This window comes from Protopterus annectens, chromosome 1.part1 (genome assembly GCF_019279795.1).
Source record: "Protopterus annectens isolate FY-2018-M chromosome 1.part1, PAN1.0, whole genome shotgun sequence".
NCBI lineage: Eukaryota > Metazoa > Chordata > Ceratodontiformes > Protopteridae > Protopterus > Protopterus annectens.
In genome coordinates this window covers 1,765,757,653-1,765,774,289 of record NC_056726.1, presented here as the reverse complement: position 1 = coordinate 1,765,774,289, position 16,637 = coordinate 1,765,757,653, and positions in this window count along the sequence as shown.

The window sequence follows — 16,637 nt, the reverse complement described above, 5'->3', positions numbered from 1 at the left end:
GGCTTGTATGTTTTCCAGAAACAACAAAGCTCCTTTATTTCTTCTGTATCCAATTTCATTGTATCCTATTTCATTGTTCTTCACTGACATTTTTACCCCTCCAATTTTTTTCCTAACACAGATATTTCTTTCATTAAAAAAGATACTCCTATCTATACTATATCACCCAGCCCTTTACTTTTTTTCTTTATTTAAAGTCATGCCTATTATATTTAAAACCTGATGTAAATATAATATAAATTCTTTCATCTAGACTTTGTTTCTCATAATCAATATAATAGCATCTGCATAAGAAAACATAACTGGAATTTTTATCCCTTCATTAGCAATATAAGTAGACTTTCCATATGTGAATTTACATTTCTAACTAATACAGTCATAACAAATGCAAATAATATTATATTCATAGGACATTCTTGACATATTCCATACTTTATATCTACTTCTTAACTTAGCCATTCATTCACTAAAATTCTTGCTTTATTTTTATTATGTGCAGAATAACATTCATTCTTAATTTTCTCACTGATGTTATACTCTTCCATAATTGTCCACAAAAGTTCATGTACTACTGTATCAAATGCGTCATGTCTCCTATCATAATATTGGTCTCATCAGTCCTGTTTATAATATCTTCCACAATTTCCCTTACTATAACTAATACTTTTTGAATTCATTTTCCCTTTAAACAATATATGCTATCTCCATAATACATTTCATTTTACTCTCCATTCACTTCTGAATTAATTTAATAAAAGTCTTATAATCTGCATTGTTCAGTGTTATAAGTCTCCAATTTTCAATTTTATTTTATCTTCCTTTTTCCATACAAATTTAAGTATACTGCTATGTGACTTCCCCACTCTGGGCCAGCAATCAAGGACCCTGAATCCTCGCCACTGACACTGGAGAGGGACATTAATTTGGAAAACAAATGGATATACTCAGTATTTCCATATGCAGACCTCTCTGTATCAAGCCCAATTTCCCTTAAGAGCACACATGGAACACAGTCAGCCTAGGGTCTGAATTTCTTAATATCTGTCTTCTTCCAGAATCCCAATAAGGCTCCCTACTGTGGAGTTGAGTCCTTAGCTGGGGTTCCAAGCCAAGTCCTCTGTGAAACCAATGCTTTGTGTCCCTGCTCCAAGCAGCTGACATACACACTTTTTGAGATTTGATTTGCACACACACACACACACACACACACACACACACACACACACACACACACACACACACACACCTGAAATAGTCTGGTACAGATTTACTAGCTTTGTCCCCTTCTACCCAGATTATAAGGTAGTTTCACTGCCACCAGAACCTCTGCCAGCTACTTTAAGCTCTTAGAAGGGTACCAAATTATACTGTGTACAATTAATATTAATACATATGGTAGTTTGACCAACAGCAAGGCTTTCAGGATTGGCCAGAGTTATTACCAAATAAATATATGCAAATACTCTCAAAGCTTAAATATTTTCTAAAAGGACCAGCCACAATGAAAATTTAAATATATTTAGTAATAAATAATAAAAGAACATGAAAGTACTAAATATCTATTGACAGTAAGCACCAGAGTTCAGTCACGGGAAATATTAAAAATAACACAGCTGGAAAGATTCACACAGTTACAGAAAAACAATACTTATTTATTCTCACTATATTTTCCTGACTAATTTATAGAATTACTATCCCTGGTCACTTATTTAAAGCAAGGCAAGATGAAGTGGGTGAGGGATCCTTCTATGTCAGGTTCCAAGAAATAGACATCCCCTGAGACTTCAATTTCCTCTAATATTAAATCATTATTTCTGTAAAGAATGGCATCACATACATCTGGGCATCTGACTTCTGGTTCCCATGCAACCTCCCATTGCTCGAAGCTGTCAGGGTTTATCACATATATGTCAATAATACACACAAAGAGAACCTTGGTAAGATCTGCTGCAACTCCTGGAAGTCATCAAACCATTTCAAACCTCCAACCTTTCAAAGTAGCAATTAGGTCACCCCAGTGACAATGCATTAAGCTTCCAAGTACAGATGTCTCTGGCTGCATTCAAAACTGTGAGATAACATCTTTATAGCCTAGGCCTAGTAATTTAATTTTCTTACTATTTCTCAAAGTCAGGTGGATTGAGATGAACCTCTTCTCTTCTCTTCCAGTAACCTCTGTTACAATATATACATTTAAACAGTTGCAATAATGCATGCACATTTCTTTTCTGCCCAACAAGGCACACTGTGATACATTTTTGACACAAATGGCCTTACAAATACATTTTTCAACACAAGCATCTATACAAATCAGTTTGATATACAAATGACATATAATTATTTTCAAAACTCCAGCTAGATGTGCTGGCATATGTTACACATCCACTGCCCTACTTCTTCTGACATAGTTGGCAGTACCTCCTATCTTCACACGCTACATAAATCTTTATAATTAAAACCTTCATTTAACCACTTATTCATAACTTTTAAGAAGTGTTTTTTCTGCCAATCCATAAAATTTTTAAAAAATTGGTACCCTATTCCATCTGGTCATGAAACTAACTGTAAATGTTGAAGTGCCTTATCTAATTCATATAATGAAATCTCATTTTCCAATTCTTTGTTTTCTTGTTCTGTTAATTCTTTAGCATGCCATTCTTATTTGTGCTTTCTTTCTACTTTGAAACATTTTCTTTAAATAATTTATTATAATATTCATAATTTATTTCTAAAATCTTCTTACCTCTCCTCTATCACCTTTCATTTCTCTCACTATACTAGCATTCTCGTTAACTATGTTACTCAAATAAGCTGATACCTCTTCTCTTTTACTTTAAAGCAATATCTTTACCTAAATAATCATTTGTGAATTTTCTCTTAATTCTTGTCACAAATTCTCCATTCTGTCATAAAATGTCCTGTATCATTCCTTTCCAAATCCTTTAAAGCATCTATACACGTTGCTTAATAATTTATTTTCTTTTTTGCTTTTCTTACATCTGACTGACACTCTAAAACATTTTTTTTTTATATTTTCCTTTAAAAGCTAGCCACCATTTGGGCTAATTTTTATAACACACTCTAGTATAAATGTGCTTTTTCCATAATGGTGTAATTATTTTCTTTCCATTTTCATTCCATAATTTCTCATTTATTCTTTTTATTCCTTTTCCCAATCTCATATACTAATTATTTTCATGTATCACTATCCATATGGCTGAGTGATGTAAAAAGCTTGTTACAAGTATCTCTACCTTAGCTATATTTAAACATTGAGATATAATAAAATAACATGTTTCAGTCTTATATATGCACCTCTACTGTACATCCAAAATTATTATTCTAAATCTTTAAATTGCTGCATTTTATAATGTCAAAAATGTTCTTAACATCATTTCCTCTCTTCTTCTTTTTTCCTCTCAAATCACAATTAAAATCTCTCATTAATATTATATTCATCTTAATTTATGCTATCTCAGATCTGCATTAGTTAATCTTCCCATCATTACCAGTGTTACTTTCAATATTTTCACTGACTTCCTACAATGTACAACTATGACAGAATATAGTTCTTTTCTTAGGTTCCATAGTGTATCTCCTCCCCAAAGTTTCTTTGTAATCTCTCTTCTTGTGTCAAAAATCTTATATCTTCCAATATTATTATGTCATCACACTCACTACACCAGTTTGGGATATCTATTCTTCTACTTATATTTTTAATACTATTTACATTTACTAAAATAACTCTAAAATTGTCATTATGTCTATAGTATAGCTTACCAGAAATTATGTAAATTTTAAGTATTTATCTCATTTGTATTATCCATTTCCTTACCTTTCCTCTTTTACACATATCACTTTAAACTTTTTTTCTGTCTGTTACTCTTTTGCCAATAAAATTCTTTTTACCTTTCACTGTTTCCCAATTTATATCTTCCTCATCACTTATTTCAGAACCTTCTTCTATATTATATTTGGTTTCATTTTTATCTTTATCCTTATCTTTATTTTTACCCTGCTCTTGCTTTCCTACTTTCTCTGTCTTTTATTGGGACTGTTTCTTCTCTCCCTGTACTGTCCTTAGATTTGTTTCATTCTTCATCATCCTTTTTCTCTAGATCCATAAATGCCCAATTTTGTTACATTTTTACCATTTCAGTTCACACTTTTTTGCATCATGACCTTTTATCCCATAAATATAACATTTCCTCTTAACTCAGTTACTTATCAAATGATTATATTTTCCTCAAGCAAAGCATGTTTTAGGCTGTCCTTAGCATTTTACAGCACCCCTGTTATTTTCTACATTTATCATACTAGACATATGAATATTTTTTCTCTCTCCATTTTCAGTACAATATGGCAGTCCTTCCACCAATCCATAATTTTCTGTTATCATACAATTTGCTAATGTCCACAACGTCTTTACAAAGTTTTCTCAAATGTCTTGTTAAAGTCTCTTTTTCAACTTTATTTCAAAATTGAACATGTATGTTCTTTTTTGTTTCCCCGTGAAATGCTTTAACCATATCAGTTTCATGGATTACAGTTCTTTTTCTTTTCATAATCCCCCAGAAACTTTCCAGAACAGAAGCAGTCTCAAAAATAATGTCAAAAAATGTCTCTTTACAAATAAGAATGCTCCCAATGGAACTATTAGATCATCCCAAATGTCATACCTGTCCATTTCTTTTTCTTCTTTGCTCTGAAGTCTTACCATGGATTTCCTTTTATTGTTGACATTTCCTTTCCTCTGTTCATCTTTTGTTGCTTTCTGTACAGCTTCCTTAACAATCTCAACACATGATTTCTTTTTCATCAATCTTGTTTTAAAATGCCTCCTGATTCCTTCAATTGGATTTTGTCTATAATTTCATCCCATGAAAGACCTTTTTCACTCTCTGCAAAAACAATTCACCCAAAATATCATCTTGCAACCCTCCTGACTGCAGGATTGTAATAAAACATCTGCCATTGTTTTGAATGCTTGCTTATGATGAAACAAGCACATTTTTCTGAAACAGCTTCTCAGAATCCTGTAGAGCCTCAGATACTGTACCACAATTGACCTCTTTGCCTTTCACCATCTTGGATCTTCTTGAGTGCTATTCTTCCAACTGCCACTGCAGTAGGATCAGAACAAGCACTCTCCAAATGAGTAGGAGAAGTTCCCCAATGCCCTAATCAAATTTCCCATAGCAGTAGAATATCACCTCAGGTCTCCCTTGAAAAAGAGGCCATCAGTCTCATGGGCCATCCCAATCAACAAACAGAAAATAAATAAATAAATAAATAAAGAATTATCAAAAGTAGAACTATGAATTATTTATGCAGATAATATACTTGTGTACTTGACTGAGTGAAATTTAAGATGAAAGTATCTGTAATTAGCTGGAAGGTCAGGTATATTTTTATAACTGGGTGGAAGGGGAGACAACAATTGAATACCCATGGTTACTAGAAGAGACACAATGATGAGAGATATTATCAACTGAAGCATAAAATATAAAATTGTATTTTAACTGTCCATTGATATTCCTAAATAGAAAGAATGCAGATCAGTATAGCTACTATAAGTAATGCTGGAAAAGAAAAAAAGTTATACATGTATCATGAATTAGATAATCAGGTGATCGAAGTAGTACCCAAAGGTTTACTAAAAATAATTATATTATCTTTCAGAAAAAAAGAAAGCAAGCAGTATCCATGAAGATGAGAAATAGGAATGATATGATGTCAGCTGAAGAAATTTCTGAAATGTCTAACAAATGATCTCTATTGCTTGTGGTATGACTAAAGTCAGAGTGTCAGTATAATGTGGTGACTAGCAGACAATAATGTGTAGAAGGCAGGAGAGGGGATAATTTTTGCCCTAGAGAGTTCTGACAAAAAAAAAAGGAAATACCTGCTTGTAAAATTTAAAGATAATTGACATGTCCAGAAAGAAGTAATTAGAGGAAGTAGCTACTATAAGTGGAAAAGCTGAATCCACAGAATGGGTATTTTAAGAGGATGAGCAGAAAAAAAGGGGGCCAGCTCTGCATGCAGAGCAGACCAACTAATTATCATGTTTGTGTTAATTTTTTATCTGTTTAAAAGAGCTGCTGTTAGAACATGATTCCAGTTTGCCAAACTGATTACAGTTCCCAGGTCACAAGCTGTAATAGCCTAGAGAATGATTATTACACCTAAAATGGTCACCAGGGGATGCAATAGAACACAGACTTAAAGTAGAAGTGTAAAGCAGATACCTGTTCAGAGTGTGGGACCTTTTAATTATAAGGTCTACATTGACTAAGGTCTCAACTTTATGAGGTCAAATATATCACACCTACTCTACTGTGGATGATTTTCCATTACCCAATAACAATTTGCAATACATTTAACAAATGTTAATCTGAACTGAATTTGTTCTTTCTATCCCCCAAATCAAAGATCTCTTAATATACTAACATTGAGGTTGCACCAAGTTGGAAGAAAAGGGAAACAATTATTTCCCTTTTCTCTGAGTTGGTGTAACTTTAAAATGAGTTTATTTGGAGACTGGACATATGAAAAATAGATGGGCCACAGCCCCAGGAAAAATGCTTTATACCAGTCTTGTGTAGGTTATTTACCACACTAGTTAGATGGGAGTGGCAGGATAGCATAGTTAATAGATTAGGCTACACGAATATTGATGTCAGGATGATCATGTAAAACCTAGTTATTCACAGACAGCAGAAATAATACAATTATTGCTTATGTTGGAGGTAGGAATCAAAATATATCTAGTATGTCATGAATACCTTCTGGGGAAGGATAGCATTCGTAGAAAGAAACACCAGCATTTTTATTCTTGTTTGGTGTTCCCTGCTAATTGTCCAGATACCAGTGTACATAAAAAAATGAAATTTCAGTGCCTCAATTTAGATGATCAGTATACTTCAATAGCTAATGTAGCAGAAACATTGATCCACATAAGTCTACCTTCTTAACATCAACTTTTGAACTGTTTTGCAATCAGATAAAGGTGGTAAGGATGGTAACAGAAGTGTTTATACCTGAGGAGAAACACAATCTTTAAAACTAATTGTAACTAAATGACTTATGGGAAGAAATATGCAAAACAATATGTTGAAATTCCCAATATTAATAATGAAATACCATTGATAAGAATGAAACCATACGGAAAAGACTACAAGTGTAAGTGGCAAAGGATAAAGAATGCAGTATGTTAAAAATGTGGGATGTGGGACACATTTATAAAACTTAAATGCACTATGATAAGTGAATTTGCATGAGTAGTAGCAATGAGAAGGATGTTTGAAATTCAGAAGACAATGCAATGTGACACATCTAGCTGAAATAACATGGTCAGGAATGTTATATGTTAATACATACATACATACATACATACATACAAATATTTCAAACATGAAAATGAATGTCCTTCTATCCTGCCAATATTCCAAAACAGTCGTACCCATAATAAGTGTCCAAGCTGTTCTTAAAAATATCTAAACTAGTGCTTGCTTTAATGTAGTTGGGTAGTCTATTTTGTGCATCAGCTGCTCTCTCAGAGAACCAATTAGTGTACTTCTTATTCATATAGAATTCTCTACATAGGTTGTCTGATGAATCTCTACTAATTTTTGATAACTCTAAACATTCCCAGAGGTAGTTGTCTCTAAATGCCCTAAATACCTGAATACAGTTCCTCTTAAACATCTGTATGAGACACTGCATAAGTTAAAATATTTTAGTCTTTCATAATAACTTAAATTTTCACATTCATGGATGTCCTTGGTATATTTCTGCTGTACTCTTTCCTCCTGCTTGTTTTCTTATAAAGTTTCTGTATTGTTATTCCATACTCAAATTTGGGTCTAATATAACTAACAATGACTTCATCATTTCTGATTTCCTAGACTTTATAAATTGTTTTATACAATGTATAATTCTATAACTATCATTACCCAATTTGTTTATCTACCCATATAGCCAGGTCCATAAATGAATCTACAATTTCAATTGCTGTGTGCTGTGTTAAATATTTACTCTTCATGCCAGATCTCACATGCTTAGTTTTTTTTTTTTTTTTTTTAAATATTTTTATTCATTTCCAAAAACAAGAAAACATGAATGCAGGTTATTTATGACAATGAAGTATTTACAAATTATTTAAAAAGGTAGGCTAAAACCTCTAAACAGATGTCAAACATTAAAACCAAAATAAAGTATTTAAAAGGGTGTCTATTGTTGACATATAATTGACTTTCTATACAATTGTTTCCTGATTATAATCTGCTGCAGTCATTATTCTCCAGTATTTCAGTTACTTTTTGCCATGCTACGTATAATGATGTAGTTCTTTCAGTTCTTCCTTTAATAGTGTTCATTTCCAATTGAGATACTGCTGACACCATATTCATGAATTGCTTAAAAGTTGGAGAAGCTTTGGATTTCCAGTTTGATGTAATGTTCTTCCTTGCAATAGCTAGGAGAGTCCATAAGATTACATATTTTGTTCTTGGCACACAGTCGGGTACAGGTGCATTAAACAAAATAATAGATTTGGAAATCTGGAACTTATCATTGAATACCATTTGCAGAAAATAATTTATTTTATCCCAATATGGTTTAATCAAATGGCATTCGTAGAACATATGTTGCCAGTCTGCTTTTATTGATAAATCACATCTCCAGCAGCCAATATTTTTCTTAAACATTAGTTCCATTTTATGAGGGGTTACATAAGATCTGTGTATGAATTGCCATGTAAAAAGTCTCCAATGTAATGAAAGTGATATCTGCTTTGGAGAGAGAAGAATTAGTTTTTTATCTCTGTCATTTGGCACATGTCCATTAACTGATCTATAATAATTCCATATTTTGTCATTATTATGCATTTTTATTTTTTTGTTTGTTTTATAAATAGATGATAAGTATCCCTTTCCAGTAATGGGTTGATTTGTTAGTAATATTATATGTTCTATAAGGTTAGGAACATTTTGTCTTATTGATGGTTGCATTGTTTCTTGTTTGCTTAATATATACTGTCTTAATTCTTGTACATGTGACCACGAACTATTTTCCATATTTAATTTCTGTTTAATCTGGTCTATTGTCAGAGGTTTTCCAGAGTTTAGCAATTGATGCCAATATATTAATCCCTTTTCTTTAAGCATGCTGACTACTTCCATATTAAATGTTGTTATGTTACCTTGTGTGTACGCTACTAGATATAAAAGAAATGACCATGCTTTAATATCAGGATTGCTATTAATAAGATTTTGGAAAATTTTTAATGTATAAGTAATGTATTTGGAACTTATATTTTTATTCTTATGTATCATCATATATTCCTTCATCAGCCATAGAAAATTGTTTGGTATGAAATCTGTATACTTATTTGCTACTACAAATCCTGATTTTAACCAGATTCTCTCATGAACTAGCTTCCATTTTGATGTATATTTTGTATTTAGCCATAATGATATTGTTTTAATAATGGATGAATGCAAATATATTTCTATGTCTGGTAAACCTATGCCACCTATGCTTAGTTTTTGATGTAGTTATGAGCATATTACTGTCTTGTGACCAAATGGCCAATTTAGTCACGTTCTTTTGCATGTGTAATCAGGTTACCCAACTTCAAGTCATTGGCATAAAGACTGTAGAACACCTCAGATGATCCACTTTGCATAGTTCTTTTTCAATGTAATCTACTTTGATTCCAGTATCTGAGATTACCAGGATGACACAAGTACAACTTATCACCCTCTTTTTTTTGAGTCAAACTGTTTTGCATAAGATTTTGTAAATTTGTCTATAATCTGTTGTGCCTGAGAATAATTTTAGACTCCATAAACAGTTTATTAATTTGTATGTCTTTACTCCTTCCAAATTTTATGTAGCTATAATATGGTTTCCTATTACGCTGAATATCTTTATATAATTTTTCTTTAAATTGTTCTTGATCTTGTCTCACACTATGCTTAACTTGTTTGTCCATCTTGTTTGTTTCACTTTTCAAAGTTGCAGTTTTACCTCTTTTCTATTTCTTATATTTTTTGTCTCTCATCTTAATCAAGTATCTCTTTCTTATGGAAATATATCTTCCTTGTGTGCTTAGATCCTTATGTTAAACATATTTTTGATTTTTTTGCATTCAAACAATTTCTCTTTCAAACTTTCCACATTCCTTCTGCTGTTATTCCACTGAAGGCATCACTCCAATTAGTTTTATGTAATGATTGTTTTGCTTCCATATAATTTGTTATTAATCATCTGTGCACTGACTTAGATTTCAGTTTGGCAGAATTATCTAGCAACAAATCAACCTTTACAATCCCATGACCACTGCAATTCAATGGTAGTAAATTAACAGTAATGTCTAGTATGTTCCATTCCCTGGTAGTTTTTTGTTTTTACAATCTGAAGCAATTTTTGCTCTTGAACATATATTGTGAATAATTTCCCTACTAATGTTGTTGAATCAATATTACTCCAGTTTGTTTCTGCTAAATCTAAGTTCCCAGAAACAATTATTCTTCCATCTTGTGTTTCATGCAAGAAATGTATGAATTCCTCTATGTTATCAAAACTTAATGTTGGTGGTTTATACTCTCTAACAATCGTTCTATGTTCCAGGGTTGTCTTTATTGTCACAGTTACATAATCTATAATATTGGTGTTATCACTGAATCACACAGCAATTGCAACTGTAGATTCATTTATGGACCTGGCTATATAGGTAGATCAACCAATTAGTTAATGATAGTTATAGAACTATACATTATATAAAACAATTTATAAGGTCTAAGAAATCAAAAATTATGAAGTTATTGTGTGTTTGTAATAATCACAGGTCTCATAACTATATTTAATCCCTATCATAACACCTCCAACTAATTTTTTGTTAGAAGGTCTTTTACAGTAAAAACATTTATATCCTGACAGAACTGGTTTCCAGTCACTGTTCTTTAACTATGTTTCACAAACAATAACAACATTAATCTTGTGGGAATGTATTAAATGTTCCAATAAAAACATTATTATTAATGCTTATAGCATTAACAGCCATCAGAGATGGATCAAATGTTGGTATCTTTGAAGTGTTAAAATTTCGACTTGGCAAAAATCCTGCCTTGTATTTGTCAAATATACTGCAAAATATCTACTTCAAAAATTCTCTTCAGTGATCTTGACAAGTGCATACCATCCTGTCTGAACATGTGTGGCCAAAAATTTGGCTTGAATGCTCTACACATTTCCATTTTTTAAAATGGAACATTTTGTTTTCGTGTAGGTATTTACCCAAAAAAATCTTTTCATTCATGGTGACATGATTCTCCTTTCTATATGTGATTTGTAAAAAATAAGTCCTAATGCCTTATTTTATTTATTTTTTTATTTATTTGTCTTTTGTTAACAGTGTTAGTCCAACTGAAGCAGTGGCCTGTTTTAGTGGAAACCCAAGGAGAAAAGCTCCAGACAGTTATTACAAAGTTACAAAAAAGAAAGACATCTGACAATGAAGTTTGATGCAAACATTACAATAATGTGCTTTACATGAGAACATTAGAAATTTACAAAAGGTCTGAGAAAGAAGTTTACAAAGACATTACAATAATATGCATAACATGCAGTACAAAAGCTAGATTTTTTAATCAACAAAAAGAGAAAGAGATGTAAATGAGATAGAACACTTGCAACAGGTGGGTGAGAGGTAGTAAAGTGATAAGGTGGAATTTAAGTGGGATCATTGCAGTGACAGGTATTGCTATTTAGGAGAAAAGTTTTAAGCTCTAATTTAAAAAGATTTATGTTAGAAATGATTTGTATGTTGGGGGGGGTTGTTCTATGCATGGGAAATGCTAAATGTGTAAAGAAGTTTACCAATGTTTTTGTTTGGTTTATAGGTGCCCAGAAGGAGGTGGTCATAGCTGCAATGAATTCTGGAAGGGGTATAATGTGATATTAGTGAGGATAGAGCAGGACAGGAAAGGGCTTTTAAGAGCAGAGTATCAGTCATTTGCAGCTGGGAGTGAAGCAGGTGCTGGGGGAAGTCAAGCCACTTGAGTTGTTTTAGTCCATGGCAGTGATGAGATTTGCAGGGTTAGTTACTAGCAAATCTTGCAACACTATAGTATGATTGACAGAGTTTAGCCAAAAGGGTAGATTGTAGATGTGAAAATTTGGGGGAGGCATAAAGTAGACATGGAAGGAGGAAGACCTGAGCTAGTTTCTGCCTACAATCAGGGGCTTGTATTTCTTATGTCTGCAGAGTAGGCCGAGTTGTTGATTGGTCTTTGATGCAGTGCTGAATATGGGTATCAAATTTTAATTGGTCATCAATAATACAGTACAAGCTATGCTATCTAAGAGAACTGTAAGTTCCCTGCTAACAGTCAGAGAGTCCTTGCTGATACTTCCTTACATTACGGTGTTCTAAGGCCTATCTCACGTGATCTTTCTTGCTTCATAGGAGCTGAGTGATTTTTACAAGCAATAAACCCATCCTTTCCTTAATGTGTTATAGTTGCTCATTGCCTAACATTACATATATGCATACATACATAACAACACTTCTCCAAGTCGGCCAGTCTCAAAAGTCCAGTCATTAGTACGCCTAGAGTTACTACTAATAACGGTAAGCAAATCATTCAACTTTTGGCATGAAGATCACAGATCACTATCAGGTGTTACCTTTAAATATATATAGCATTCATTACACTATACAAGATATTTGTGCTATAGAAAATCACTAATGGCATACCCATTTAAAGAATCCACATTCAGCTGCAATTGAATAAAAAATTCTAAAAGAAAAGAATAATCAAATCAGTTACCATAGAATTCAAAGAGAATTTAATCAAATTTTAAGGGAAAAGTCACACAAACAATATACAACTAAATATTAAATTAAGTACAGAAATGTTGCTGGTCTGACCATACAAGTTGTGAAAATCACACAAAAGTTGGAATTCCTTTACATCACGTGCGAAAGCATGCAGTAGCTTCTGTTCACTATTGTGCTCAGTCGTACCTCTATTTAAAAGTAAAGATCAATAAATCACAAACCAAGACTGTATTGTTCAGATAAGCTCTGGATTGTCCACTCTGCAATCTGTGTGAATTTATAGGTAACTAGGCCCCTTGGGATGGCTAGAGTTTGTCTGTCTAAAACCTCTCTCTTTCTAACAACTTACAGAAAATTAAAGTTAAAACAAAATATAAATCAAAGTAAATCTTCTTGTCTATCATCTATCCCTTCCTTCTACAAACTGTCAAAAACAGTATGTAAAAAATAAAATATAAATTCAAATAAAAACTTTCCTTACCAAGCTACTGCACAGCTAATCACAAACCAATAAGGATTGTTTAGCAAAGCTCTGGATTCCACATAAGGAAGCTCTATGTCTGATAATGAGGCCAAACAACGTGACTGAATGATTCAGAAACTTTTAAATGCAGTGCAATGAACCTGTACCTGCTTTAGATCTGTTCAAAGACAGACCCTCATGTTTTGGCAGCATAAAGTAGTGTACAATGTTAGGGTTTGCTGCATCCATTGTAGATGTGTATCTGCAAGAGGCTCTTATAAGACCCACTGCAGCCAACACTGGGCAACATTGTCTTGGAGGCTGTGGGTCTTCAGACTGTGCTTAATATTTCATGGTCTCCATAACAATACCATAATGGACTGGTACACACTATGCAACAAATAGTGGACATGTGTCGGCCCTGTCTCTAGCCCCATAGGAGTCATGAAGTACCCGTTCCAGTGGATACAAAGGTATGTGTGGCTTTAGATATATTATCTAGAGAAACCCTTCAAAGACCCACTGGGGACACAGTGACACTATCTCAGGCATCTGCCTCAAGAATACTACATTAATTTCTCAATGCCATGCTGCAGCATGTGGGAGGAGCCCATGTAGTTCATATGTACTCTAGAGGAGATAGCAAACACCTTGCAGGACCTAAATTCTATATCCCACAGACTGTGCACACACTGAAATAAAGGCCCCACCTGGTGAACTATGAAGGGGTTAAGTGAACAGCAAAGGATATCACTCCATCAACTGTCAGGTGACCTGGGTTACACAGGGTATCATCCACAATGTGTGACCAAGCCCCAAGGTGGTTTTTACAACTCTTACATATGGCACACATGTGACCTCCGATCAATGGCTTGCAAGTGGATATCCCATGGAATACTGGCATATTACACTAATTTGAAATCCTCATGACCAAACTCACCACAGTTAAAACCGTGCCCTAGCACAAACCAGAAACACCATAGAATGTGTGACTGGGCTGCTGAAGTCACATTTCACTGCCAGAATATATTCAGCATTGCCCTGCAGTATGACCTCACCAGGTGTGCAAAAATACTTACCGCATGTATCGTGTTACACAATATTGTACTTAGGAAGCAGTTACAGCATGATGGTCTCTAGGAGAGAAAACAGTGCCCAAAACCACAGGTGGTAGGTGAGACAGATGAGAAGTCAGAGGAGAAACCAGCAGCTGGGGATGCCAATGTCAGACAGAAGTGGGCACAGTACACTTGGGCAGTAGCAAAGAGGGAACAAAATGCACATAACTTTACAGCATAACTATACAAGAGTTAAATAGATAGAAAACATTAAAGTGATATGTGCAAAACAGCAGACTGTGTTTACCCATGCATAATCTAGTCATGCCATGCATCAGACATTGGCAAGATTGGTCACAAAGTACAGAGGGCAGAGCAGGGTTATCATCATATCCAGATAAGGACAAGGGAGTAAAGGAGTGCATGTCTTTCACAGAGTTGTGTCTGAGTGAGACTGCTGAAGTGTAGCAAAAGAAACTATGTATGTATGGGTAGTGTGAGAACTTGTTTTGGGGGTGGTTAATGTATAGAAGAACCAGGTTCAATGGGTATGTGGGATGTGCTGGGAGCTGTGGTGTTGCATGTGTGTGTGTGTGTGTGTGTGTGTGTGTGTGTGTGTGTGTGTGTGTGTGTGTGTGTGTGTGTGTGTGTGTGTGTGTGTGTGTGTGTGTGTGTGTGTGTGTGTGTGTGTGTGTCTGCATGGACACATCTTCAGCATGTGGTGCAACACTGCACCATGACCTTCTGGACAGGTCCAAGACATACATGACAGTGGGTTCAGCTTCCCATACATGCCTCAGCCCATGACAGCTGGGCCTGCCAAGAGTTGTGTTTCCTGTCCCACAACCTTGGCTAGATATTAATGTCCAACCTGAGTATGGCTGACATCTGCTGGACGATATGGCAACAGGACAATGACCATAACCACAGAAACAGCCTCTCCTGGGTGATAGACACATCCATGAGCTATGTTGCAGTGGAAGTGCTAACAGAGCAGGAGCAGGATCTCACCTGTCCACATCCAGGTCAGTTAACATCTGGGACATAGCAGATGACTTGCCATGAGGGTGGCCTAATGTCCAACCTGACTATGGCTGACATCTGCTGGATGATATGGCAACAGGAAAATGACCATGACCACAGAAACAGCCTCTCCTGGGTGATAGACACATCCATGAGCAATGTTGCAGTGGAAGTGCTAGCAGAGCAGGAGTGGAATCTCACCTGTCCACATCCAGGTCAGCTAACATCTGAGGACATAGCAGATGACTTGCCATGAGGGTGGCCCCTTGCCCCTGACAGATGATCCAGACAAGACACTACACATTCCAGTGTGTGATTCATGTCATCCAACGAATCATACATACAAGTTCTGCATTATCTTGGCAGCAGCTGACAAACAAACCTCAAGGGAAGGGCATTAACCATACTTCTGGAGAACATGGGTACTAGCCCCATGTACTTGACCCTTATTAGACCAATAATTGAGTACAATGCTCCCTTTGGTGTGTACCTTACCAGGCACCTGCAGCAACTTGAGAGACCACAGAGACCACAGAGATATCTAACCAAGAAAATTCAGGGTCTCCAGCACAAGTCATACACTGACAGACTAAAGTCACTGTCACTGATCTCAGTAGCATATAGACTACTTAGAGGAGACTTGTGCCTGGCCTACAGAGCAATCTCAGTTCCAAACCTAATGGAAATGCTGCACATCCACAAGTCAAATGGAACAAGGGTCACCCGCTCTAAGGATATTAACCTGGCCTGCAACATAAATAGGACCTGTTGGCACTCCTCTGGAATAGGCTATCAGTTCACATCAGGCAAAGCCACTCTATGACTCTGTTTAAGCGTTCCCTGGATGACTGGATGGTAAACCATAAAATCCTACCAGGGATTTCATATATGACACTCCAAGATATGGGAAGTCATTGTTAAGATCTCGAGTTTAGGCAGGATCCTTTATATTGGGTTTCTCAAGTATTATATTAGGCACGTACGGTTAGGCTTATAAAGACCTTCAGGTCAATAGTAACCCAGTAATCACTATGAACAACCTACAATAGTTGGCCCAGTAACCACCTATGAACCTATGAATCCTGTGTGGACCTCTTGCCCATGGTGACCAATAGCAGATTCAGACATGTTTCTACTGGGGCCCACAAAAGTTCTTGATCTACAGTGCCACCATCAAAAAGTCCACTCTTAGATGGCAGTGTGTCCTGGATATGAAATAGATTGTGTCCATACTCTGAGGAGG